The following is a 27,384-nucleotide window of genomic DNA, read 5'->3' on the forward strand; positions in this document are numbered from 1 at the left end:
TGTTAAAGGAATTCGTATCTCCTTTAAGTTTAATTATTTCACTAACGTATATTGAGCCTATTTATATACCAGATGCATCCTGCTTTTTGGGGATGCAGAATTAACAGACACAGTTTTTTGCCCTTAGATATCATCAGTATTTACTGAGGATAATAGACATGAAAATAGACAGTTAAAATATACCATGGTGAGTGTTGTAATATGTATAGTGTGCTTGCAAAACACTGAGAAGAACACTTAATTCATCTTAAAGAATTTGAGGGAGAATGATTGGCTTTTTAAAGGAGCCTCCTCCTCTCAGTATCACCGTTTGCCCATATTGGAAATCCGAGAATCATTTTCAACTCCTATTTTCTATTAATAACTTTTTCTTAAAAATAAAGTTTCAGATATTGGTCTAAATTTTTATAAACCCTTCATGAATATGTTATTACATCTATAAAACTCAAAATAATACTTATCTATGAGGTACTAGGGAGCATACGCCATTGTTACAGAGGAGGAATGTGAGGCAAAGAGAGATTAAGTAACTTCATGAAGGTCACACAGGGAGTAAGTATTGAAGCCAGGATTCAAATCCAATCAGCATCAGCATCAACAAAATAATTACTGCCATGTTTATAAACCTTTTTCTTTGGCGGTCATATTATGAAGTATTTTACATGCATTATCTCAGGTATTTATAATATTTCTTTGAGGTAAGCACTAATTATTACCATTTAACAAATGAGGGCAGTACTCATTTGTAAATGAGCCTCTCTAAATCTAATTGAGGACAAAATTACATCGATTTCTTTTTTCAGTTTTTTTTTTTTTTTTCCTTTAAAGTTTTCTCTTCCCAGTATGGCTGGTTTAATTCTTGTTGTAGTCATATTTGTCTTGGACTATTTAAGTAGTCTCCTAATTGTTCTTTTACCTCTAGCTTTACTTTCCCAACCATCTGTCCTTTCATTTTCCTTATTCTATTCTGTATGTCCCCTAGAGTAAGTTTTCTAAAATCAAATCTTATCATTTAACTTTATTCTTCTCACCTTTGCAGGGATTTCTCACGGCATACAGGATAAAGTTCTCATGGCATACTCTAGCCTGACATATTTGTCTATCTGCCTCCTCCCCCATTCCTTGACCTAGTCCTCTGTACCTTTTCCAGATTCATATCTCAGGGTAATTTCCCTGTCACCCCATGCTTCAGTCATACCAGTCTATTTGCTATTTTCTGATCATAACATGCTATTTTTTTATCTCTCTTAATTTGCTCATGACTTTCTCTCTACTTGAAATTATTTCTTCTCTTCTGAAGCTTATGACTCACTTCTAACCATCCTTCAAGATTCAATTTAAATATCATGTGCTGAATGAAGCTTTTTGACCACTTCCACCCCTAATGGAGTTGATCTGCTGACTCCTTTGTGCTACTTTGGTAATCTCTGAATACTGTCATTATAGCTCATCTTAGATTTTATTGCTCTATTGTATCTATGTGTTTCTGTGTGTGCTAGACTATAAGCTCCTTTGTTTATTTATTTGTTTTATTCATCATGCATTGTGAGTACTCTATTATTTGTGAGATGGTGCTTGGTAGTAAGGACATTAAGATGCTGAAAATCCATGTCTTCGAAGAGTACCTACTGTAACTGAGGAACTGTGCAATTATTATTAAGTGCTGGGATGAAAATATACAGGAATAAAATAAGAACCAAGTCTGAGACAAATTGAGGATGTAAGAAAAGGCCTCTTGAAGGGTAGAAACATTTTAAGTTTTGTTCAGCACAATATCCTCTGCACCCAGCTTAGTAAATTTTAAAGGAAGGAAGGGAGGGAGGGAGGAAGGAAGGAAGGAAGAAACAGGAAAGAAAGAAGGAAAGAAAGAAGGAAGTGAGTGGAATGTATGGTATGCCACACAACTCTGAAAATAGACAATTGGAAAATAGTTTTGGTAACTTGCTTGATAGCCATTCTTACTAAGTAAAAAAATGAAACACGGGGTTTGTGTAATTAATTAGTTCTTTTCTCTGAAAATGAGATTGATTTCATAAAAATGTTCTTTTGGAAATGAGATTATGTTTGGAAATTATAAACCAAAACTTTTTTACCCTTCAATGACCACCATCAAATTACTTAGTACCAGAGAATGGTCTCTAAGGTACTTTTTGGTACGTTACTGTATGTAAATTATTACAAGTTCATTGCATAATGACTTTTTCTATCCTTTTTTGGAGGAAAGGTAATATGGTAAAGGGATAATCTAAGTAAATTGTTCAGAAGTCTTTTTACTGCTTAAATATATTAAGTTTTTGCCTGAAAACTCCTTTGATATGTTTAACATTGACAGTTTAAAAGAAATATTCAGTTTGGCGGGGGTTGGTTTAGAGCTGCCTTTTACTCTTCAATTGCTGTTTATCTTATTTCCTGAGCTACATTTACATTATAACCTGGAGTGACAGAAATCACTTTGGCAATCGTAGTAGCTGTCATTGTGGGGAGATTATAATATGAGGTGTAAGACATAATATGAATAAAAACAGTTAGTTTTCTTAAACACAAGGCTCTCAAAACAAGAAAAACTGCTGTATTGAGATTCTTATGGGGACTTCCCTGGTGGCGCAGTGGTTAAGAATCCACCTGCCAATGCTGGGGGCACGGGTTCAAGTCCTGGTCCGGGAAGATCCCACATGCTGTGGAGCAGCTAAGCCCATGTGCCACAACTACTGAGCCTGTGCTCTAGAGCCCGCGAGCCACAACTACTGAGCCCACATGCCACAACTACTGAAGCCCACGTGCCTAGAACCCGTGCTTCACAACAAGAGAAGCCACTGCAATGAGAAGCCCACACACCACAACGAAGAATAGCCCCCGCTCGCCACAGAGAAAGCCCGTGCACAGCAACAAACACCCAACGCAGCCAAAAATAAATAAATAAATTTATAAGAAAAAGAGAGAGTCTTATGAAGCTTTAAGCATAATTATTCTCTTAAATCAAACTTTAATTTTTTTTCCTAGCAAGAATTTTGTCTTTTACATTGAACAGAGGATACTGAGAAAGATTACAGATATTGAATACATATGTAATTGTATGAATTCTGAGGATACAAAATTTATTTGGAAGTTTATTTTAAAAACAGCAAATAAATGGCATATCTATGGTAAAATAATGTTCTATCATTTGCACTTGACTTAAAAAATAGAATACACATATGTATATGCACATACAGATCTTTTTTTTAAGTTATAAAATTAGATCTCTGTAAAGGACTTGAGAGATATAGAATAGCACATAGAAGAAAAATGTAAATGACCCAAAAGTCTACCACATTAATAACCACCCTTTCTATATGAGAATTTCTTTCTTTTTTCTTTTTTTTTTTCAGTCTTTCTTCCTTGTGAATACATGCACAGCACTTTTTTTTTTTTAAAGCTAATTGCTATGAGATACTTCTACTTATGTCTACAGTATAGAAAGCTGGAAAGAATATCACTTCTTCCCAAACAAAACAGATAAACTACAAAATGAAAACTTTTCTGGAACCCATTAGAGAGCTGAAGTTATGGAGTGACCAAATACCTGGAAATCCAAGTTGAGAGTAGCCCCTCTCAGGAGAGAGTGACAGGATTCCCTGACTCCCTCATTTGTGGCAGAGCAAAGAAGAAAGGCATAGCTATCACACAGGTGAGAAAGAGGAAATCAACTAAAGACTTAATGGATTGGTAACATCTTAGTTGGAGCTAAGATCCAGGAGGAATTTAACTGACTCATATGTCCTTTTCCATGGACCTCCACTGAGTGCTCATGAGAAAGACTGGGAGCTGGGTAAGAGATCAGAGAAAGCCATCAATGATGTTATAGGCATAGAGGATGGGATCCGCCACTGCTTTGAGAAAGGCATGAAGACCCACCCCCCCCCCCTAATTTGGACCCTTCACTCATGTAGACCAAAAACTTTGTGACACTGGGGGATGGGCAGCAAACTCTGTCTTTCTGCAGAACACAGGTAAAGACCCATTGTTAAAACCGTGGAGAAGGTAAAAGAAAAAAAGCCTTTCAACCCTTGGGAGAAGGAGAGAAAATAGTCCTGGGCTCAGGATCTTATACCAGTACCATTAGAGGTCTTCTAATACTGGGAGAGGGCAGAAAATTTCTGCACTAGACCCACCGCATATAGAAGGCAGAGTTTGGCTGCCACTGGAAGGAAGGGCAAGGATGTTGAGCAAGCTCCATCCCTTAGCATCAGGACACATGACCAGTCTAAAACTGAAGCTGGCCAGGACAGCAGAGTAAGTCCTTTGATCTCCACTAATAATCCAGTAAGAACTAAGTAACAAGTGGCAGCAATCTACCACTAGGTGATGGGCAAGAATGTAGGGAAAGAGAGATCAATTCTGTATTGTAGGCATGTAGGTATAGCTGAAAAATGTGGATGATGCAGAAACTTTTTGAAAAACCTGCTAGGACCCCAGTAATCACACATAGGCCCATGCTATCATTAGAAAAATTTGAAATCTGTGAAGCACTGAAGGTAATCATAGCAACAATAGAACCCAAACCCAGTTCAACTACTTATACTAATGGCCCAACAGAAGGAGAGAGATATAGGAGCACCTCAATACGTGAGGCAAATGCTAACAGCCATAAAAGAAGAAATTGACAGTAACACAATAGTAGTGGGGGACTTCAACACCACACTTAACATCAATAGACAGATCATCCAGACAGAAAATCAATAGGGAAACAGGTCTTAAGTGACACTTTAGATGGACTTAATTGATATTTATAGAGCATTCCATCTGAAAGCAGCAGAATACACATTCTTTTTAAGTACACATGGAAAATTCTCCAGAATAGACCACGTGCTGGGCCATAAAGCAAGCCTTGTGAAATTTAAGAAAATTGAAATCATATCAAGCATGTTCTCTGACCATAATGCTATGAGATTAGAAATCAACTACAAGAAAAAAAAAACTGTAAAAAACACAAACACGTGAAGCCTAAACAATATGCTACTGAGTAGCCAATGGATCACTGGAAAAATCAAAGAGGAAATCAAAAAATACCTAGAGACAAATGAAAATGTAAACAAGACAATCCAAAACCTATGGGATGCAGCAAAAGCAGTTCTAAGAGGTAAGTTCATAGCAATACTGTCTTACCTCATAAAACAAGACAAATCCCAAATAAACAACCTGATCTTAAATCTAAAGCAACTACAGAAAGAAGAACAAACAAAACTCAAAGTTAGCAGAAGGAAAGAAATCATAAAGATCAGAGCATAAATAAATGAAATAGAAATGAAGGAAACAATAGAAAAGATCAATGAAACTAAAAGCCAGTTCTTTCAAAAGGTAAATAAAATTGATAAACCTTTAGCCAGACTCATCAGGAAAAAAAGGGAGAGGGCTGAAATCAATAAATAAGAAATGAAATCAATAAATTAGAAATGAAAAAAGGAGAAGTTACAACTGCCACCACTGAAATACAAAGGATCATAAGAGACTACTACAGTCAACTGTATGCCAACAAAACGGACAACCTAGAAGAAATAGACAAACTCTTAGAAAGGTACAGTCTCCCAAAACTGAACCAGGAAGAAATAGAAAACAAGAACAGACCAACCAAGCAATGAAATTGAAACTGTGATTAAAAAACTCCTGACAAACAAAAGTCCAGGACCAGATGGCTTCAGAGGAGAATTCTATCAATCATTGAGAGAAGAGTTAACATCTATCCTTCTGAAACTGTTTCAGAAAATTGCAGAGGAAGGAACACTTCCAAGCTCATTCTATGAGTCCACAATCACCCTGATACCAAAACCAGACAAAAATAGCACCAAAAAGAAGAGAAAATTATGGGCCAATATCATTGATGAACATAGATGCAAAAATCCTGAACAAAATACTAGCAGTCCAAGTCCAACAGTACATTAAAAGGCTCATACAGCATGATCAAGTGGGACTTATCCCAGGGATGCCAGGATTTCTCAATATCCACATATCTATCAATGTGATATAGCACATTAACAAATTGAAGAATAAAACCCATGTGATCATCTCAATAGATGCAGAAAAAGCTTTTGACAAAATTCATCACCGATTTATGATAAAAACTTTCCAGAAAGTGGAGATAGAGGGAACCTACCGCAACATAATAAAGGGCATATATGACAAACCCACAGCTAACATCGTACTCAATGGTGAAAAACGGAAAGCATTTCTTCTAAGATCAGGAACAAGACAAGGATGTCTGCTCTCACCACTTTTATTCAACATAGTTTTGGAAGTCTTAGCCACAGCAATCAGAGAAGAAAAAGAAATAAAAGAATCCAAACTGGAAAAGAAGTAAAACTGTCACTATTTGCAGATGACATGTTACTATACATACAGAATCTTAAAGATGCTACGAGAAAACTACTAGAGCTCATCAGTGAATTCGGTAAAGTTGCAGGATACAAAATTAACATACATAAATCTGTTGCATTTCTATACGTTAACAATGAAATATCAGAAAGAGAAATTAAGGAAACAATGCCATTTACCATCGCATAAGAAAGAATAAAATACCTAGGAATAAACCTACGTAAGGAGGCAAAAGACCTGTATTCCAAAAACTATAATATGCTGATGAAAGAAATAGAAGATGACACAAACAGCTGGAAAGATATACCATGTTCTTGGATTAGAAGAATCAATATTATCCAAATGACTATACTATCCAAGGTAATCTACATATTCAATGCAATCCCTATCAAATTACCTGTGGCATTTTTCGCAGATCTAGAACAAAAAATCTTAAAATTTGTATGGAAACACAAAAGACCCTGAATAGCCAAAACAATCTTAAGAAAGAAAAGTGGAGCTGGAGGAATGAGGCCCCCTGACTTTAGACTATACTATAAAGCTACAGTAATCGAATCAGTATGGTACTGGCACAAAGCCAGACTTATAGATCAGTGGAACAGGATAGAAATCCCAGAAATAAACCCACACACCTATGGCCAATTAATCTACGACAAAGGCGGCAAGATTATACAATGGAGGAAAGACAGTCTCTTCAATAAATGGTGCTGGGAAAACTGGACAGCTACATGTAAAAAAAAATAGAATTAGAATATTCTTTAATACCATGCACAAAAATAAACTCAAAATGGATCAAAGACCTAAATGTAAGACTGGATATTATAAAACCCTTAGAGGAAAACATAGGCAGAATACTCTTTGACATAAATCACAGCAATATCTTTTTGGATTCACCTCCTAGAGTAATGAAAATAACAAAAATAAACAAATGGGACCTAATTAAACTTAAAGGCTTTTGCATAGCAAATAAACCATAAACAAAACGAAAAGACAACCCACAGAATGGGAGAAAATATTTGCAAATGATGCAACCAACATAGGATTAATTTCCAAAATATACAAACAGTTCATGCAGCTCAATATCAAAAAAACAACCCCATGATAAAATGGGCAGAAGATCTAAATAGACATTTCTCTAAAGAAGACATACAGATGGCCGAAAAGCAGATGAAAAGATGCTTAACATCACTAATTATTAGAGAAATGCAATTCAAATCTACAAGGAGATATCACCTCACACTGGTTAGAAAGACCATCATCAAAAAGTCTACAAACAACAAATGCTAGAGAGGGTGTGGAGAAAAGGGAACCCTCCTACGTTGTTGGTGGGAATGTATATTGATACAGCCATTGTGGAGAACAGTATGGAGGTTCCTAAAAAAACTTAAAATAGAGTTACCGTATGACCCAGCAATCCCACTCCTGGACATATATCCGGAGAAAACCATACTTCGAAAAGGTTCATATACCCCACTGTTCATTGCAGCACTATTTACAGTAGCCAAGACATAGTAGCAACCTAAATGTTCATCTACAGAGGTGTGGATAGAGAAGATGTGGTACATATGGAATATTACTCAGCCATAAAAAAATAATGAAATAATGCTATTTGCAGCAACATGGATGGACCTAGAGATTATGAAGTCAGACAGAGAAAGGCAAATATCATATGATATCATTTGTATGTGGAATCTAAAAAACTATTCAAATGAACTTATTTACAAAACAGAAAAAGACTCACAGGCTTAAAAAACAAAGTTATGGCTACCAGAGGGGGAAGGTGGGGGGCAGGAGGGAGAAATTAGGTGGTTGAGATTAACATATACACACTACTATATATAAAATAGGTAATAAGGACCTACTGTATAGCACAGGGAAATCTAGTCAATACTGTGTAATAACCTATAAGGTAAAAGAATCCGGAAAAGAATAGATACACATATATGTATAACTAAATCACTTTGCTGTACACCTGAAGCTAACACAACATTGTAAGTCAAATATATTACAATAAAAAATAAAAAATAAAGTGAGAACGATGCTGCCCTCGGGGGCCCCCACCCCTCCCTTCATGTGTGTTAACAATGGAGCTTCTATTATCAAACTTCAGCTTCATCCTGTGCACACACGTGGTTGCGGCTCAGACCACACTCCAGCCCCTTTAGGGTATCTCTGCGCAGCCTACCCCAGTCCTCTTCCTGGGTCTCTCTGTTAAATCTGGATATTCAACACCCAGGCATCACACACACCTGCTGGTGTGTGCACATCTCTTCTGGGGAGTGCAGGGAGGTGGCCAGGACCACCTGTCATGGTCTCTCTATGTTCTGCCTGCTGCCAGCTGGCTGCTACACTCTTCTCTGAGCCTATGCCATGCCCTTTCTGTTCCTGCTGATCTCCCAGCTGGTGAAGGGGGTGCCCCAGGTGAGGAAACCTTTCCCATTTTACAGCTTCCTTCCAGAGATGCACGTTCCTTTTTTCCCTTTCCTCCTACACTGTTACGTTACATGGTCATCTTTCTTGTAGTTCTGATTACAGAAGGTCTTTTGCCAGAGTTCAGCAGATATTCTGTGAGCATTGTTCCACATGTCAATGTATTTTTGATGTATTTATGGGAGGAGGTGAGCTCTACATCCTTTTATTCCACCATCTTGATCTCTCCCAATCATATATGATTTTTATTCTTCAGTTTGTTAATGTGGTATATCACGCTGAGTAATTTGCAGATGTTGAGGTATCCTTGCATCCCTGGGGTAAATATCACTTGATGATGGAGTATGATTGTTTTAATATATTATTGAATTCAGTTTGCTAATATTTTGATGAATATTTTTGGATCTGTGTTCATCAGTGAAATTAGCCTGTAATTTTGTGGGGGTTTTTTTGTGTCTTTGTCTTGTTTCGGTATCAGGGTTATGCTGTCCTCATAGAATGATTTCGGAAGTGTTTCTTCCTTTTCAATTTTTTTGACTAGTTAGAGAAGGATAGGTGTTAATTCTTTTAAAATGTTTGTTAGAATTTATCTGTGAAGCCATCTGGTTCTGCACTTTTGTTTGTAGGGGGCTTTCTTTAAATTATTGATTCAGTTTCTTTATTTGTAATCAGTCTGTTCATACTTCTATTTATTCTTGATTCACTCTTGGGAGATTGTACATTTCTAGGAATCTGTCCATTTCTTGCAAGTTGTTCATTTTATTGCTGTGTAAGTTTTTGTAGTAGTCTCTTATGATCCTTTTAATTTCTGTGGTGTTGGTTGTAAGATTTCCTCTTTCATTTCTGATTTTATTTATTTGTGCCTTCTCACCTTTTATTCTAATGAATCTGGCTGATGGTGTATTGATTTTGTCTTTTCAAAGGAGCAACTCTTAAGTTTTATTGATTGTTTTTTAGTGTCTATTTTATTTATTTCTGCTCTAATCTTTATTATTTCTTTCCTTCTGCTTACTTTGGGTTTTATTTATTCATCTTTTTCTAGTTTCTTTAGGTGTAAGGTTAGGTTGCTTATTTGAAATTTTTCTTATTTCATGAGATAGGCTTTCATTGCTATAAACTTCCCTCTTAGAACTGCTTTTACTGCATCCAATGGATTTTCGATTGTTTTGGTTTTGTTTCCATTTGTTTCTAGGCATTTTTTGATTTCTTTCCTCATTTCTTCAGTGATCCATTGAATTTTTAGTAGCATATGGTTTAGTCTTTAGGTGTTTGTGTTCTTTTGCATTTTATTTTCTTGTACTTGATTTCTAGTCTCATACCATTGTTATCAGAAAAGATTCTTTTTTTTTTATAAATTTATTTATTTATTTTTGGCTGTGTTGGGTCTTCGTTTCTGTGCGAGGGCTGTCTCTAGTTGCGGCGAGCGGGGGCCACTCTTTATTGCGGTGCATGGGCCTCTCACTATCGCGGCCTCTCTTGTTGCAGAGCACAGGCTCCAGACGTGCAGGCTCAGTAGTTGTGGCTCACGGGCCCAGTTGCTCCGTGGCATGTGGGATCTTCCCAGACCAGGGCTCGAACCCGTGTCCCCTGCATTGGCAGGCAGATTCTCAACCACTGCGCCACCAGGGAAGCCCCCAGAAAAGATTCTTGACATGATTTCAGTCTTCTTAAATTTATTGAGACTTGTTTTGTGGCCTAGCATGTGATTTATCTTAGAGAATGTTTCATGTGCAATTGAAAAGAATGTGTATTCTCCTTTTGGATGGAATGTTCTAAATATATCTATGAAGTGCAACTGATCTAATGTGTTGTTTAAGCTAAGTGGTTCCTTATTGATTTTGTCTTGATGATCTGTCCGTTGATGTGGAGTGTTCATGTCCCCTATTATTATTATTGTTTAATATTTGCTTTATGTATTTATATGCTCCTACGTTGCGTGCATATGTATTGAGAATTTCAAAATCTTGCTAGATTGACCCCTTTGTCATTATATAATGTTCTTTGTATTTTGTTACCATCTTTATTTTACAGTCTGTCTTGTCTGATTTGTGTTGCTACCCCAGTTTTCGTTTCCATTTGCAGAGAATATTTTTTCCATTCTCTCATTTTCATTCTGTGTGTGTCTTTAGATCTGAAGTTAGCCTCTTGTACGTGCCATATATATGCACCTTCCTTTTTTTTTAATCCATTAATTCACTCTGTGTTTTTTTATTGGTAAGTTTAGTTCATTTACATTTATGGTAATTAGTGGTAGGTTTGTATTCACTGCGTTTTTTTTGGTTTTCTGGTTGTTTTTATAGTTTTTTATTGTTGTTGTTTCTTCCTTCCTTTGCTCTATTCCCTGTGATTTGATGACTAGCGTTAGTGTTATATTTGGATTCCTTTATATTTTTTTGCCTGTGTGTCTATCATAGGTTTTTGGTTTGTAGTTTCCATGAGATTCATATGTGACTACACACACACACACACACACACACACAGACACGATTATTTTAAGTTGAACATCTCTCACGTTTGAATGCATTCTAATAACCCTGCATTTTTCCTCTCCTCCACATTTAATGTTTAGGCATCATATTTTATATCTTTTTGTTTTGTGTATCCATTCACTACTTATTGTGGATATAGACAATATTTACTACTTTTGTCTCTTAATCTTCCTATGAGCTTTATAAGTGATTGATCTACTGAATTTACTGTATGTATGCCTTTATTAATGAGAGTTTTTCTTTAATAATTTTCATGTTTCTAATTGTGGTCTTTTCTTTCCTGCTTAAAGAAGTCCCTTTACTGTTTCTCCTAAAGCAATTTTAATGGTCCTGAAGTCTTTTAGCTCTTGCTTGTCTATGAAACTCTTCATTTCTCCTTCAAATCTGAATTATAGCCTTGCCAGGTACAGTATTCTTTGTTGTAGGTTTTTTCATTTCAGCACTTTGAATATATCATCACTCCCTTCTGGCTTGCAAAGTTTCTGCTAAAAACATCAGCTTATGGTCTTATACTAATTCTCTTGTAATAACTAGTTGCTTTTCTTTTGCTTCTTTTAGTAATGTCTCTTTAACTTTTCCCATTTTAATTATGATATGTCTTGGTGTGGTCCTCTTTAAGTTCATCTTTTTTGGGACTCTCTGTGTTTCCTGGATCTGGATTTAGGTTTCCTTTTCCAAGTTAGGGAAATTTTCACCTATTATTTCTTCAAATAAATTCCCTGCCTTTTTCTCTCTCTCTTTCCACTCTGGGACCCCTATAATGCAAATGTTAGTATGCTTTATTTGTCCCAGATGTCTATTATACTCAATTTTTGAGAATTCTTTTTTCTTTTTTTCCTGTTCATTTTGGGTGCTATTACTGTCTTCCAGTTCACTGGTTTGTTCTTCTGTATTATCTAATTTACTGTTGATTCCTTGCATTGTATTTTTTATTTCAGTTATTTTATTCTTCAGTTCTTCATATTTTTTTAAACTCTTTATTAAATCTCTAACTGTGTTCATCCATTCTCCTTCAGTGTTGGTTTAACATCTTTATGACCATTACCTTGCACTCTTTGTTGTGTAGATTGCTTGAGATAAGCACTTTGCTTTTTTTGTTCTTCTGAGGTTTTGTCTTGCTCCTTTCTTTGGAACACATTACTGTGTCTCCTCAATTTGTCTTATTATCTCTGTTTATTTTTGTACATTAGGTGGGTTGGTTACATTCCCAATCTTATAGTGGCCTCACGTAGGGGACTTCCTGTGGGGCCCAGCAGCACACTCCCATGTGGTCACTTGAGATATATGCTCTAGGGCAGCCCCCTGTGTGGACTAAGTGGACCCATCTCATGCAGCTGACTGCTCTGGGTACTCTGTCAGGAAAGGCTGACCCCTGGCACAGTTGGCTGCTAGGCCCTGCCTTGTCTAGTGGCTGCTGGCTTGTGATGGACTGTGCTAGGTTCTGGCAATGCTAGCTGTATGGCCTGGGATCATACAGGGCTGGTGCTGACCTATTGGTAGCCAGGCCTGGTTCCTGGTGTCAGTGGCTGCTCAGCTTAGGGGTCTTGGGACTAGCGCCAGCCTACTGGTTGGTGGAGTGGCATCCTGAGGCAGCTGGCTGTTTGGCCCCAGGGGTCCCTAGACTGGTGGGCTGGTGGGTGGGGTAGTGTCTCAGTGCAGCTCTCTTGAGGACTCCATGGCCCATGGACTGGTGCTGGTTTGATGTTGGGCATAAGCCCCCAGGGATAATAAGTTAGAGGGAGGAGTCCAAAATGGTGCTTGCCAGTACCAATGTATTTGTGGTACAACATGCTTCCAAATATGGCTCCTGCCAGTGTGTCAGTTCCCAGAGGGAGTCCCAGTTGCCTCCTTCCTCTTTGGGAGATTCTGCAAGATCAGCAAGTGGGTCTGACCAGGTTCCTTTCAAATTTCTGCCTCTGCACTGGGCCTTGGAGCATGAGAGACTTTGTGTGTGCCATTTAAGAGTGAAGTCTCTGTTTTCTATAGCCCTCTAACTCTCCCATACACAAGCCTCACTGGCCTTAAATGAGACATTCTGGGGGATCATATTCTAAGTGCAGGACCTCCGGACTTGGGAGCCCAGTGTGGGGCTTAGACCCTTTGCCTCTTTGAGAGATCCTCTGCACTTGTGATTATTTTCTCATTTGTGGGTTGCCTCCCTGTGGTTGTGTGTCTTGACTATACCAAGTCTCTGTCCCTCCTGCCTGTCTCACTGTGGTTTCTTCTTTATATCTTTAGTTGTGGCAGATCTTTTCTGTTAGTCTTTAGGAAGTTCTCATAGGTAGTTGCTTTATATATAGTTATAATTTTGGTGGGCTTTTGCAAGGATATATCCTCAGGGTCTCCCCACTCTACCATCTTGGCCCCTCTATTCTTTTTGATACTATTCTAAATGATATTGTTTTCTTAACTTTCTTTTTTGTATAGTTTCTTGTTAGTGAGTAAAATCTCAACAGACTTTTGTATATTGATTTTGTATCATTCATCTTTACTGCACTTGTTTATCATTTCTGATATTGTTTTGGTGGAGTCTTTAAGGTTTTCTATATACAAGATCATGTTATCTGCAAACAAAGACAACTTTTTCCTTTCTCTATTGCATACCTTTTATTTACTATTCTTGTCTAATTGCTCTGGCTAGGACTTCTGAATTCTGGCTAATGACTCTGGCTAGGACTTCTGAATAGAAGTGGTAAGAGTACACACCTTTGTCTTTTTCTGATTTTAGAAGACAATATTTCAGTTTTTCTTTGTTGAATGTGTTGTTAGCTGTGAGCTTGTCATATATGGCCTTTATCATGTTGAGGTATGTTCTTCTGTATCTAATGTTTTGAGAGTTCTTACCTTGCAAGGATGTTGAATTTTGTCAAATGCTTTTTCTGCATCTATTTAGATGGTAATAGGATTAAAAAATATTTTAAATTTTAATGTGAATTTTCCAATTTTCCTTTTGTTATTTCTCATTTCATACCATTGTGGTTGGAAAAGAGACTTGTTAAGATTTCAGTCTTCTTAAATTTCTTAAAACTTGTTTTGTGGCCCAACATATAATATATCCTGGACATTGTTTCTTCTATGCTTTAGAAGAATATGTGTTCTGCTGCTGTTGGTTTAAATGTTCTGTGTATGTCTGTGAACTTTATTTGATGTCAACTACTTTCTTACCGATTTTCTATCTTGATTATCTATTGATTAAAGTAGAATATTGAAGTCCTGTACCATTAATATAATGCTGTTTATTTTTCCCTACAGTTCTTTTAGTATTTGCTTTATATATTAGGTGCTCCAATGTTGGGTGCTTAAATATGTACAGTTCTTATATCCCCTTGATTAATTAATCCCTTTATCATTAATTAGTGATCTTCTTTATCTCTTGTGACCAATTGTGAGTGAAAGTGTATATTGTTCCATATAAGTATAGTGATTCCTGCTCTCTTTTGGTTACCATTCACATGGAGTATGTTTTTCTGTCCCTTCACTTCAGTCTATATGTGTTGTTAAAAATAAGGAAAGTCTTTTGTAAGCAGCATATTGTTGAATCCTGTTTTTTTATCCATTAGCAATGATGTGTAGTTAGGTTGGAGAATCTAATCCACCTACATTTAAAGTAATTATTGATAGAGAAGAAGTAATTATTGCCATTTTGTTAATTGTTTTCTCATTGTTTTGTATTTTCTTTGTTCCTTTCTTGCTGTCTTCCTTGTAGGTTTGTTGATTTTTTGAAGTATGCTTTGATTCCTTTTCTTTAACATTAGTTTGGCTTTGTTTGTTTGTTTTTACTGTGAGGTTTATATGAGGCATCTTAAAAAGTCTCTTTTAAGCTGATAACAACTTAGCTTCAATTGAATCCAATAACTCTACCCCTTTTCTCCCCCCCAACACATTTTGAGCTATTGATAACATTCTGTACATTTTTTGGTAATATGTATCCATTAACAGACTATTTTACATATAATCATTTTTAATATTTTTGTCTCTTAACTTTTACAGTGGATTTCAAACTGACTTATGTACCACCATTACAGTGTTATGCTCTTATGAATTTGTGTATTTTCTTTTACCAGTGTGTTTTATACATTCATACATTTACATGTTGTTACTTTGCCTTTTAAAATTTCAATTTGAAGAACTCCCTTTAGCATTTCATATAAGGTATGTGTATTGGTGATGAAAATCCTCCACTTCTGTTTGGGAAAATATTAGCTTTCATTTTTTTCTTAAAGACAGATTTGATGGATATACCATTTTGGTTTGGCTGTTTTTTTCTTTAAGTTCTTTGAGTATATAATCCCACTGCTTCCTTAGCTGCAGTGTTGCACGTATTCTCTTGCTTCTTTCAGTATTCTCTTTTTGTCTTTGACTTTTGATAATTTCATTATAATACTTTTGGCTGTAATCTTCCTTTGGTTGATCTTGCTTGAGGTCCTTTAAGCTTTATGTATCTGTATGTCCATATTCCTACCAAAATTTGGGAGGTTTCCAGCTATAATTTCTTTCTTTCTTTTTTTTTTAACATCTTTATTGGAGTATAACTGCTTTACAATGGTGTGTTAGTTTCTGCTTTATAACAAAGTGAATCAGCTATACATATACATATATCCCCATATCTCCTCCCTCTTGTATCTCCCTCGCACCCTCCCTACCCCACCCCTCTAGGTAGTCACAAAGCACCAAGCTGATCTCCCTGTGCTATGTGGCTGCTTTCCACTAGCTATCCGTTTCACATTTGGTAGCATTTATAACTCCATGCCACTCTCTCACTTCGTCCCAGCTTACCCTTCCAACTCCCCATGTCCTCAAGTCCATTCTCTACATCTCTGTCGTTATTCCTGTCCTGCCCCTAGGTTCTTCAGAACCCCTTTTTTTTTTTTTAGATTCCATAAATATGTGTTACCATAGGGTATTTGTTTTTCACTTTCTGACTGACTTCACTCTCTATGACAGACTCTGGGTCCATCCACCTCACTACAGATAACTCAATTGTGTTTCTTTTTATGGCTGAGTAATATTCCATTGTATATATGTGCCACATCTTTATCCATTCATCTGTTGATGGACACTTAGGTTGCTTCCATGTCCTGGCTATTGTAAATAATGCTGCAATAAACATTGTGGTACATGACTCTTTTTGAATTATGGTTTTCTCAGGGTATATGCCCAGTAGTGGGATTGCTGGGTTGTATGGCAGTTCTATTTTTAGTTTTTTAAGGAACCTCCATACTGTTTTCCATAAGGGCTGTATCAATTTACATTCCCACCAACAGTGCAAGAGGGTTCCCTTTTCTCCACACCCTCTCCAGCATTTATTGTCTGTAGATTTTTTGATGATGGCCATTCTGACTGGTGTGAGATGATATCTCATTGTAGTTTTGATTTGCATTTCTCTAATGATTAGTTATGTTGAGCATCCTTTCATGTGTTTGTTGGCCATCTGTATATCTTTGCAGAAATGTCTATTTAGGTCTTCTGCCCATTTTTGGGTTAGGTTGTTTGATATTGAGCTGTATGAGCTGCTTGTAAATTTTGGAGACTAATCCTTTGTCAGTTGCAAATATTTTCTCCCATTCTGAGGGTTGTCTTTTCGTCTTGTTTATGGTTTCCTTTCCTGTGCAAAAGGTTTTAAGTTTCATTAGGTCCCATTTGTTTATTTTTCTTTTTATTTCCATTTCTCTAGGAGGTAAGTCAAAAAGGATCTTGCTGTGATTTATGTCATAGAGTGTTCTGCCTATGTTTCCTCTAAGAGTTTTATAGTGTCTGGTCTTCCATTTAGGTCTTTAATCCATTTTGAGTTTATTTTGGTATACGGTATTAGGGAGTGTTCTAATTTCATTCTTTACATGTATCTGTCCAGTTTTCCCAGCACCACTTATTGAAGAGGCTGTCTTTTCTCCATTGTATGTTCTTGCCTCCTTTATCAAAGATAAGGTGACCATATGTGCGTGGGTTTATCTCTGGGCTTTCTATCCTGTTCCATTGATCTATATTTCTGTTTTTGTCCCAGTACCATACTGTCTTCATTACTGTAGGTTTGTAGTATAGTCTGAATTCTGGGAGTGTGATTCCTCCAGCTCCATTTTTCTTTCTCAAGATTGCTTTGGATATTTGGGGTCTTTTGTGTTTCGATACAAATTGTGAAATTTTTTGTTCCAGTTCTGTGAAAAATGCCATTGGTAGTTTGATAGGGATTGTATTGAATCTGTAGATTGCCTTGGGTAGTTTAGTCATTTTCACAATGTTGATTCTTCCAATCCAAGAACATGGTATATCTCTCCATCTGTTTGTATCATCATTAACTTCTTTCATCAGTGTCTTATATTTTTCTGCATACAGGTCTTTTGTCTCCTTATGTAGGTTTGTTCCTAGGTATTTTATTCTTTTTCTTGCAATGGTAAATGTGAGTGTTTCCTAAATTTCACTTTCAGATTTTTCGTCATTAGTGTATAGAATGCAAGAGATTTCTGTGCATTAATTTTGTATCCTGCTACTTTATCAAATTCATTGATTAGCTCTAGTAGTTTTCTGGTAGCATCTTTAAGATTCTCTATGTATAGTATCATGTCACATGCAAACAGTGCCAGCTTTACTTCTTCTTTTCCGATTTGGATTCCTTTTATTTCTTTTTCTTCTCTGATTGCTGTGGCTAAAACTTCCAAAATTATGTTGAATAATAGTGGTGAGAGTGGACAACCTTGTCTTGTTCCTGATTTTACTGGAAATGGTTTCAGTTTTTCACCATAGGGGATGATGTTGGCTGTGGGTTTGTCTTATATGGCCTTTATTATGTTGAGTAAGTTCCCTCTATGCCTACTTTCTGGAGGGTTTTTATCATAAATGGGTGTTAAATTTTGTCAAAAGCTTTTTCTACATCTATTGAGAGATCATATGCTTTTTCTCCTTCAATTTGTTAATATGGTTTATCACATTGACTGATTTGCGTATATTGAAGAATCCTTGCATTCCCTGGTTAAACCCCACTTGGTCATGGTGTATGATCCTTTTAATATGCTGTTGGATTGTTTGCTAGTATTTTGTTGAGGATTTTTGCATCTGTCTTCATCAGTGATATTGGCCTGTAGTTTTCTTTCTTTGTGACATCTTTGTCTGGTTTTGGTATCAGGGTAATGGTGGACTTGTAGAATGAGTTTGGGAGTGTTCCTCCCTCTGCTCTATTTTGGAAGAGTTTGAGTGCTCTTTAAATATTTGGTAAAATTCGCCTCTGATGCTCTCTTGTCCTGGGCTTTTGTTTGTTGGAGGGTTTTTAATCATAGTCTCAATTTCAGTTCTTGTGATAGGTCTGTGTATATTTTCTATTTCTTCCTGGTGCAGTCTCGGAAGGTTGTGCTTTTCTAAGAATTTGTCAGTTTCTTCCAGGTTGTCCATTTTATTAACCTATAGTTGCTTGTAGTAATCTCTCATGATCCTTTGTATTTCTGCAGTGTCAGTTGCTACTTCTCCTTTTTCATTTCTAATTCTATTGATTTTAGTCTTCTCAGCTTTTTTTCTTGATGAGTCTGGCTAATGGTTTATCAATTTTGTTTATCTTCTCAAAGAACCAGCTTTTAGTTTTACTGGTCTTTGCTGTTGTTTCCTTCATTTCTGTTTCATTTATTTCTGATCTGAACTTTATGATTTCTTTCCTTCTGCTGACTTTGGGGGTTTTTGGTTCTTCTTTCTCTAATTGCTTTAGGTGTAAGGTTAGGTTATTCATTTGAGATGTTTCTTGTTTCTTGATGTAGGATTGTATTGCTATAAACTTCCCTCTTAGAACTGCTTTTGCTGCATCCCATAGGTTTTTGGTTGTCGTGTTTTCATTGTCACTTGTTTCTAGGTATTTTTTGATTTCCTCTTTGATTTCTTCAGTGATCTCTTGTTTTTAAAGTAGTATATTATTTAGCCTCCTTGTGTTTGTAGTTTTTACAGACTTTTTCCTGTAATTGATATCTAGGCTCATAGCATTGTGGTTGGAAAAGGTACTTGATACGATTTCAATTTTCTTAACTTTACCAAGGCTTGATTTGTGACCCAAGATATGATCTAGCCTGGAGAATGTTCCATGAGCACTTGAGAAGAAAGTGTATTCTGTTGTTTTTCGATGGAATGTCCTATAAATATCAATTAAGTCCATCTTGTTTAATGTGTCATTTAAAGCTTGTGTTTCCTTACTTATTTTCATTTTGGATGATCTGTCCCTTGGTGAAAGTGTGGTGTTAAAGTCCCCTACTATTATTGTGTTAGTGTTGATTTCCCCTTTTATGGCTGTTATTTAGCATTTGCCTTATGTGTTGAGGTGTTCCTATGTTGGGTGCATAAATATTTACAATTGTTATATCTTCTTCTTGGATTGATCCCTTGATCATTATGTAGTGTCCTTCTTTGTCTCTTTTAATAGTCTTTATTTTAAAGTCTACTTTGTCTGATTTGAAAATTGCTACTCCAGCTTTCTTTTGATTTCCTTTTGTATGAAGTATCTTTTTCCATCCCCTCACTTTCAGTCTGTATGTGTCCCTAGGTCTGAAGTGGGTCTCTTGTAGACAGCATATATATGGGTCTTGTTTTTATATTCATTCAGCTAGTCTATGTGTTTTGGTTGGAGCATTTAATCCATTTACATTTAAGGTAGTTATCGATATATATGTTCCTATTACCATTTTCTTAATTGTTTTGGGTTTGTTATTGTACGTCTTCTCCTTCTTTTGTGTTTCCTGCCTAGAGAAGTTCCTGTTGCCTTTGTTGTAAAGCTGGTTTGGTGGTGCTGAATTTCTTAACTTTTGTTTGTCTGTAAAGATTTAATTTCTCCGTTGAATCTGAATGAGATCCATGCTGGGTAGAGTAATCTTGGTTGTAGGTTTTTCCCTTTCATCACTTTAAATATGTCCTGGCACTCCCTTCTGGCTTGCAGAGTTTCTGCTGAAAGATCAGCTGGTAACCTTATGGGGATTCCCTTGTATGTTATTCTTTCTTTTTGCTTTGCTGCTTTTAATATTTTTTCTTTGCATTTAATTTTTGACAGTTTGATTAATATGTGTTTTGGCATTTTTCTTCTTGGAGTTATCCTATATGGGACTCTCTGCGCTTCCTGGGCTTGACTGACTATTTCCTTTCCCATATTAGGGAAGTTTTCAACTATAATCTCTTCAAATTTTTTCTCGGTCCCTTTCTTTTTCTCTTCTTCTTTGAATGTTGGTGCACTTAATGTTGTCCCAGAGGTCTCTAAGACTGTCCTCAATGCTTTTCATTCTTTTTTCTTTATTCTGCTCTGCAGTAGTTATTTCCAGTATTTTTTCTTCCAGGTCTCTTATCAATTCTTCTACCTCAGTTATTCTGCTATTGATTCCTTCTAGAGAATTTTTAATTTCATTTATTGTGTTGTTCATCATTGTTTGTTTGCTCTTTAGTTCTTCTAGTTCCTTGTTAAACGTTTCTTGTTTGTTCTCTATTCTGTTTTGAAGATTTTGGATCATCTTTAGTATCATTACTCTCAGTTCTTTTTCAGGTAGACTGCCTATTTCCTCTTCGTTTGTTTGGTCTGGTTGGTTTTTACCTTGCCCCTTCATCTGCTATGTGTTTCTCTGTCTTCTCATTTTGCTTAACTTACTGTGTTTGGGGTCTCCTTTTCGCAGGCTGCAGGTTCGTACTTCCCCTTGTTTTTGGTGTCTTCCCCCAGTGGCTAAGGTTGGTTAAGTGGGTTGTGTAGGCTTCCTGGTGGAGGGGACTAGTGCCTGTGTTCTGGTGCATGGGGCTGGATCTTGTCTTTCTGGTGGGCAGGACCATGTCCAGTGGTGTGTTTTAGTGTGTCTGTGACCGTATTATGATTTTAGGCAGCCTCTGTGCTAATGGGTGGGGTTGTGTTCCTGTTTCCCTAGTTGTTTGGCATAGGTTGGCAGCACTTTAGCTTGCTGTTCGTTGAGTGGAGCTGGGTCTTCACGTTGAGATGGAGATCTCTGGGAGAGCTTTCGCCATTTAATGTTACATGGAGCTGGGAGGTCTCTGGTGGACCAATGTCCTGAACTCAGCTCTCCTTCCTCAGAGGCTCAGGCCTGACACCCGGCAGGAGCACCAAGACCCTGTCAGCCACATGGCTCAGAAGAAAAGAGAGAAAAAAAGAAAGAAACAAAAAATAAAAATAAAGTAATTAAAATAGAAAGTAATTATTAAAAGTAAAAAAAGTTAAAAATTAATTAAAAAAAGAAAGAAAGAAGAGAGCCACGAAACCAAAAAAGAAATCCACCAATGATAACAAGTGCTAAAAAGTATTCCAAAAAAAAAAAAAAAAAAAAAGGACAGACAGAACCCTAGGACAAATGGTAAAAGCAAAGCTGTACAGAGAAAGTCAAACAAAGAAGCACAGACATACACACTCACAAAAAGGGAAAAAGGAAAAAAAAAATATACCTATATATATAAAAAAAAAAGAAGTGAGCAACCAAATCAATAAACAAATATACAAATGAAAATAAACTCTAAATACTAAACTAAGATAAACATAAAACTAGAAACAAATTAGATACAGAAAGCAAACCCCAAGTCTACAGTTGCTCCCAAAGTCCACCGCCTCAGTTTTGGGATGATACGTTGTCTATTCAGGTATTCCACAGAGGCAGGTTACATCAAGTTGACTGTGGAGATTTAATCTGCTGCTCCTGAGGCTGCTGGGAGAGATTTCCCTTTCTCTTCTTTGTTCGCACAGCTCCTGATGTTCAGCTTTGGATTTGGCCCTGCCTCTGCATGTAGGTCCCCTGACAGCGTCTGTTCCTCACCCAGACAGGATGGGGTTAAAGGAGAAGCTGATTAGGTGGCTCTGGCTCACTCAGGCCGGGGGAAGGGAGGGGTACAGAATGCAGGGTAAGCCTGTGGCGGCAGAGTCCAGCATGACGTTGCAACAACCAGAGGCACGCCATGTGTTCTCCCGGGGAAGTTGTGCCTGGATCATGGGACCTGGGCAGTGGCAGGCTGCACAGGGTCCTGGGAGGGGAGGTGTGGAGAGTGACCTGTGCTTGCACACAGGCTTCTTGGTGGCTGCAGCAGCATCCTTAGCGTTTCATGCCCATCTCTGGTGTCTGCGTGGCTCGCGCCCATCTCTGGAGCTCATTTAGGCAGTGCTCTGACTCGCCTCTCCTCGTGCACCTCGAAACAATGGTCTCTTGGCTCTTAGACAGGTCCAGACTTTTTTCCGGACTCCTTCCTGGCTAGCTGTGGCGCACTAGCCCCCTTCAGGCTGTGTTCATGCAGCCAATCCTAGTCCTCTCCTTGGGATCTGACCTCCAAAGCCAGAGCCTCAGCTCCCAGCCCCCACCCATCCCAGCAGGTGAGCAGAGAAGCCTCTCTGTCTGGTGAGTGCTGATTGGCATCGATACTCTGTGCGGGAATCTCTCTGCTTTGTCCTCTGCACCCCTGTTGCTGTGCTTCCATGGCTCTGAAGCTTCCCTGCTGCCAGCCCCCGTCTCCGCCAGTGAAGGGGCTTCCTAGTGTGTGGAAACTTTTCCTCCTTCACAGCTCCCTCCCAGAGGTGCAGTTCCCGTCCCTTTTGTCTCTGTTTTTTCTTTTTTCTTTTGCCCTACCAAGGTATGTGGAGAGTTTCTTGCCTTTTGGGAAGTCTGAGGTCTTCTACCAGCATTCAGTAGGTGTTTCGTAAGAGTTGTTCCACATGTAGATGTATTTCTGATGTATTTGTGGGGAGGAAGGTGATCTCCACGTCTTACTCCCCCACCATCTTGAAGGTCTCCCCCAGCTATAATTTCGTTAAGTAATCTTTTTCTTTTTCTTTCTTCTTTTTCTGGGATTCCCATAATGTGTATATTTGTTTTTTTAATGGGAATCAATATGTCCCTATGCTTTCTTTACTTATTTTTTCTCTTTGCTCCTCTTTCTGATATCAAATGGCCTGTCTTCTAATTCCCTGATTCTTTCTTCTGCGTGACTTAGTCTACTTTTGAAGCTCTCTATTGAATTTTTGAGTTCTATCATTGTATACTTCAGCTCCAGGATTTCAGTTTGGTTCTTTTTTATGGTTTCTATATCTTTATTAACCTTCTCTTTTTGTTCGTGCATAGTGTTCCAGATTTAATTTTCTTGTCTTTCTGTGTTTTCTTGCATATTATTGAGCTTAAGATGATATTTCAAATTCTTTGTCAGACAGTTTGTATGTCTCAGTTTCTTTGGGATTCATTACTAGAACATTATTTGTTTGGTGGTGTCAGGTGGTTTGTCAAGTCTTTGTGATCCGTGTAGCTTTGTGTTGATGGCTCTGCCTTTGTGCTTGTCTTTGGGGGCATGGAGTTATGTGTCTCCCCCCAGGTCCCTGGGTGGCAGGACTATTCCTATACCATGCCTGAAAGGGTCTGGAGTGAAAACACAGGACCACTTCAGGTTTCATAATTAGAATGACTGATAGATTGCAGCTCTGCAATTGCATTGAGGGATTCATCTGGGGGTGCTTATGGGGATTCCTCCTGGTGCGTTTCTGGGCAAATAGGGTTTCTCTTGGACCATAGTTGGGAGTGGCTGGGGCCAGATTCCAGAGACACTTCAAGATCCACAGTGAGACTGAGGTCAGTGGGCCTATCTCTAGGGGCATATACGAGCGTGTCTCCTGCTGGATCCCTGGGCAGGCAGGACTGCCTCCCATCCATGGCTACAAGGGGCTGGAGCGAGGTCATGGGGGCACTTCAACATCTATGGTCAGATTTGAGGTTGGCCGCCCTACCTCCAGGTGCATGGAAGGGTATGTGGCCCAGCAGGTCCCTGAGTGGACTGGAGTACTCCTGGACTGTGGCTATGTGAACATGGGCTCAAGTTACAGGGATTTTTTTTAGTATTTGCAATCAGACTGAGGTTGGAGAACTTGCCTAGGTTCATGGACAGGCATGTCTCTGCCCAGTCATAGGCAGGCAGGGTTGGCAGCTAATAGGGTCTGGAGTTGGGTCATGGAACAATTCAGTGTTTACAGGTAGAACTGAGTTTGGTGGGCCTATTACCCAAGGTACAGGTTGGCATGACTCTTACCGCATCCTTTGGCAAATGGTGATGATGGAAAGGCCAAACAGGCCATGTCCATAGGCAGTCAGGGGCCAGAGTCGGTTCCTGTGTCTGTAGCTGGGACTGTGGTTAGCAAGTGTGCCACCTGAATGAGTTTGGGCTTGCCTTCTGAAAGCAACCCTCCTTGGTCTTGGGCTCTGCTGGATTTTACAGTCTTCTTTCTTGAATCCGAAGTTCTACAAGAGTACTTTTGTCTCTGCTTGGCTGCCAAACTATTGTTGCTGAGAAGGGATATATGTGCAGGACTTCCTGTTCTGCCATTTCTAATGTCACACCTCTATTTTTAATTGCTCTTAAAGAAAATTGCTTGTGTAAAGGAAAAATAGTAACAGTGTCTAGTAAAGGAAAAGTAAATGTAAAAGTAAATGTATGATAATAATAGGACAAATGATATGAGAGAGGAATTTGATTTACTGTTTAAGGTTTTTACATTATACATGAAGTGGTATATTATTTGAAAATATATTGTTATATTCTCTCTCTATATATAGTATAATGTATAGCAACCACTGAAAAAATGGTCAAAAAAAACATGAAACAGGTGAAAGTGAGGATAAAAAGGAATCATAAAAAGAACACTCAATCTAAAAACAGTCAACAAAAGAGTTAAATGGGATATAGAACAGGTGGAACAAACAGAAATCAACTAGCAAGATGGTAAATTTAAATCCAATTACAACAGTGTTCCATGTACACTTGAATAGAATGTATAGTCTGTAGTTGTTGAGTGTTGTATTCTCTGAATGACAGATTAAGTTTGTTAATAGTATTGTATAAATTTTCTGTATCCTTCCCTTTTTAGGTCTACTTTTTCTGTCAATTACTGAGGAGTGTTAAACTATCCAGCTATGATTGTAGATTTGTCTATTTTTTTTGTGTGTGATCTCTCAAGTTTGCTTCATTTATTTTGAATATATCTTTTTAAGTTTATACATAGTTTGATTGGTATATCTTCTTATTGTATTCATCCTTTTAATTTTGTGAAATGTCCCTCTATCTGTGTTAAAAATTAAAATAGTGTCTTATTTGCCTAATATTAATCTAACCATTACTTTCTTTTATGGTATACGTTTGTCTGTTCTATTACTTATAACCTTTTCTTCTTTTTTTTATCATGTTATTTTCAAATAATTTCAACATTAAGGAATAATTTCAAAAATGTGATGAACTGAAAGCTTTTTCCCAAAATTCTCCAATTTTTGACTTTTTGCCATGTTTCCTTTATTACTTCCTCCCTCTCTCTTTGTCTGTCTCTCTGTATGTATCTCTGTGTGTGTGTGTGTGTGTGTGTGTGTGTGTGTGTACTATTTTAATCCCTTATGGTTTATGTTAATTTTGATTAACTATTTAAGATGTTGTCTGTTTTCTCCATAGAGTTACAATTTTTCCTTTTGTAATAAGTAATATTTGTGTTGAAATACGTTGAGACCATGTATTTATTTTGTTAGTTACCAGATGTCCTTCACTTCTTTCCCTCTTATACTATTCATTAGTGATTCTTGCCTGAAATCAGTTTTTTTCTCTGATAATCATTAATATATGATTTTAACTAATTTATGATTTTTTTATTCCTTTTATATGTATTACTTGGCATTCCATATTAAGGAGTCCTTCCCCATTATCAATCTATATAGCTAGCTAGCTAGCTACCTACCTACCTATCATTTCCTATTATCATATCAGATTCATGGATTCTTTTACTTCATTCAGTTGGGTTATTCCTTTAATGACCTTATTCATTTTGATACTCAAATTGTCCCAGATGTAGCTAGTGTGAGCCACTTCAAGCTGGCTCCTGTGCCTTGTTGATGTGTTCTTATCACTTTGGGGACATTTCCTAACTTAACCACGATATTATTCATTTTTTCAAGGAGCTTAGTTCTTTTTAGTGCTGAGTGGCATATTGACAGTAAGATCTAGCCATGTTCCTTGTATTTAAATGTGTGTCATTTTGAATCAACAAGTACTTGGGTATTGGTTTTTTATTCATTCTGCCTAATTGGAATGTTTATTACATTACATTAATGTATTTAGTGATTTGGTTGGATTTAATCCTTTCATCTTGCTGTTGTTTTTCTATTTGTTCCATTCATTTTTGTTTTGCTCTTTTTTTTTTCCTGTTTTCCTTCCTTCTTCTCGATTAAGTTTTTTTTAGTATTATGATTTAGTTTCCCTATTGGCTTACTGGAGTATAACTTTTAGTTTTATTTATTACCTGTTTGTCTGTTTGCTCTGGGAATTACAGTGTGTATCCTTAACTTATCACAGTTACATGTAATTTAAGAATCTTACAGCAGTATAGTGTAATTTATCTTTTCACTTCCTTTTCTGATATTGTTGGTATATACTTACTTATACACTTGTTTTTAAACACTAAAATATGTTATTGTTTGTGTTTGAACATTTGATAGTATTTTAAAATTCAAGAAAGAAAAGTAGTTCATTATATTTATCCACATATTTGCTATTTCCAGGCCTTCTCCTTCTTTCTTACAGATCTGTGTTACCCTTTGGTATCATTTTCCTTCAGTGTGAAGAATTTCTTCTAGCTATTCTTTTAGTGTGTATCTGCTGGTTTTAGATTTTCTTAGCTTTTGTTTGTCTAAATATATTTTTTCATCTGTTTTCAAAAATATATTTTTTAAGATGTAGAATTCTAGGCTGACAGTCCTCCCTTTCCCCACACTTTAAAGATGTTATTCCTCTGTTTGCTTTCATTGTTTCTGAAGAGAAATAAGCCATTATTCTTATTGTTGTTCCTCTAACTGTATTGCCTTTTTTCTCTGGTTGCCTTTAAGATTTTCTCTTTGTCTTTGCATTTTGCAATTTGACTGTGATTTTCCTTTGTGAAGTTTTATTTGCACTAATTGTGTTGGGGTTTTGCTAAACTTCTGAGATCTGTGGGTTGAGATCTTTTATTAGGTTTGGAGATGATGTTGCCAATTTATCCTTAAATATGTCTCTTTTCTCATTTCTTCCTCTTCTGCAATTCCTAGCTACTTGATGTATCATTCAGATTTCATCATTACTTGAGTGAACTGAATGTGAGTCTCAGTTTTTATTAGTTTCAAATTACTTCTGA

At 37.1% G+C, this 27,384-nt stretch overlaps 1 protein-coding gene across 6 annotated transcripts in view; it reads left to right on the forward strand.

Moving 5' to 3' along the window:
• Nucleotides 1-27,384, forward strand: part of EXOC6B (exocyst complex component 6B) — a 717,372-nt gene that overhangs the window by 374,267 nt on the left and 315,721 nt on the right. The gene's annotated exons all lie outside the window — the stretch shown is intronic.

The sequence above is a fragment of the Balaenoptera borealis genome, assembly GCF_965194805.1.
Source record: "Balaenoptera borealis genome assembly, chromosome: 15".
NCBI lineage: Eukaryota > Metazoa > Chordata > Mammalia > Artiodactyla > Balaenopteridae > Balaenoptera > Balaenoptera borealis.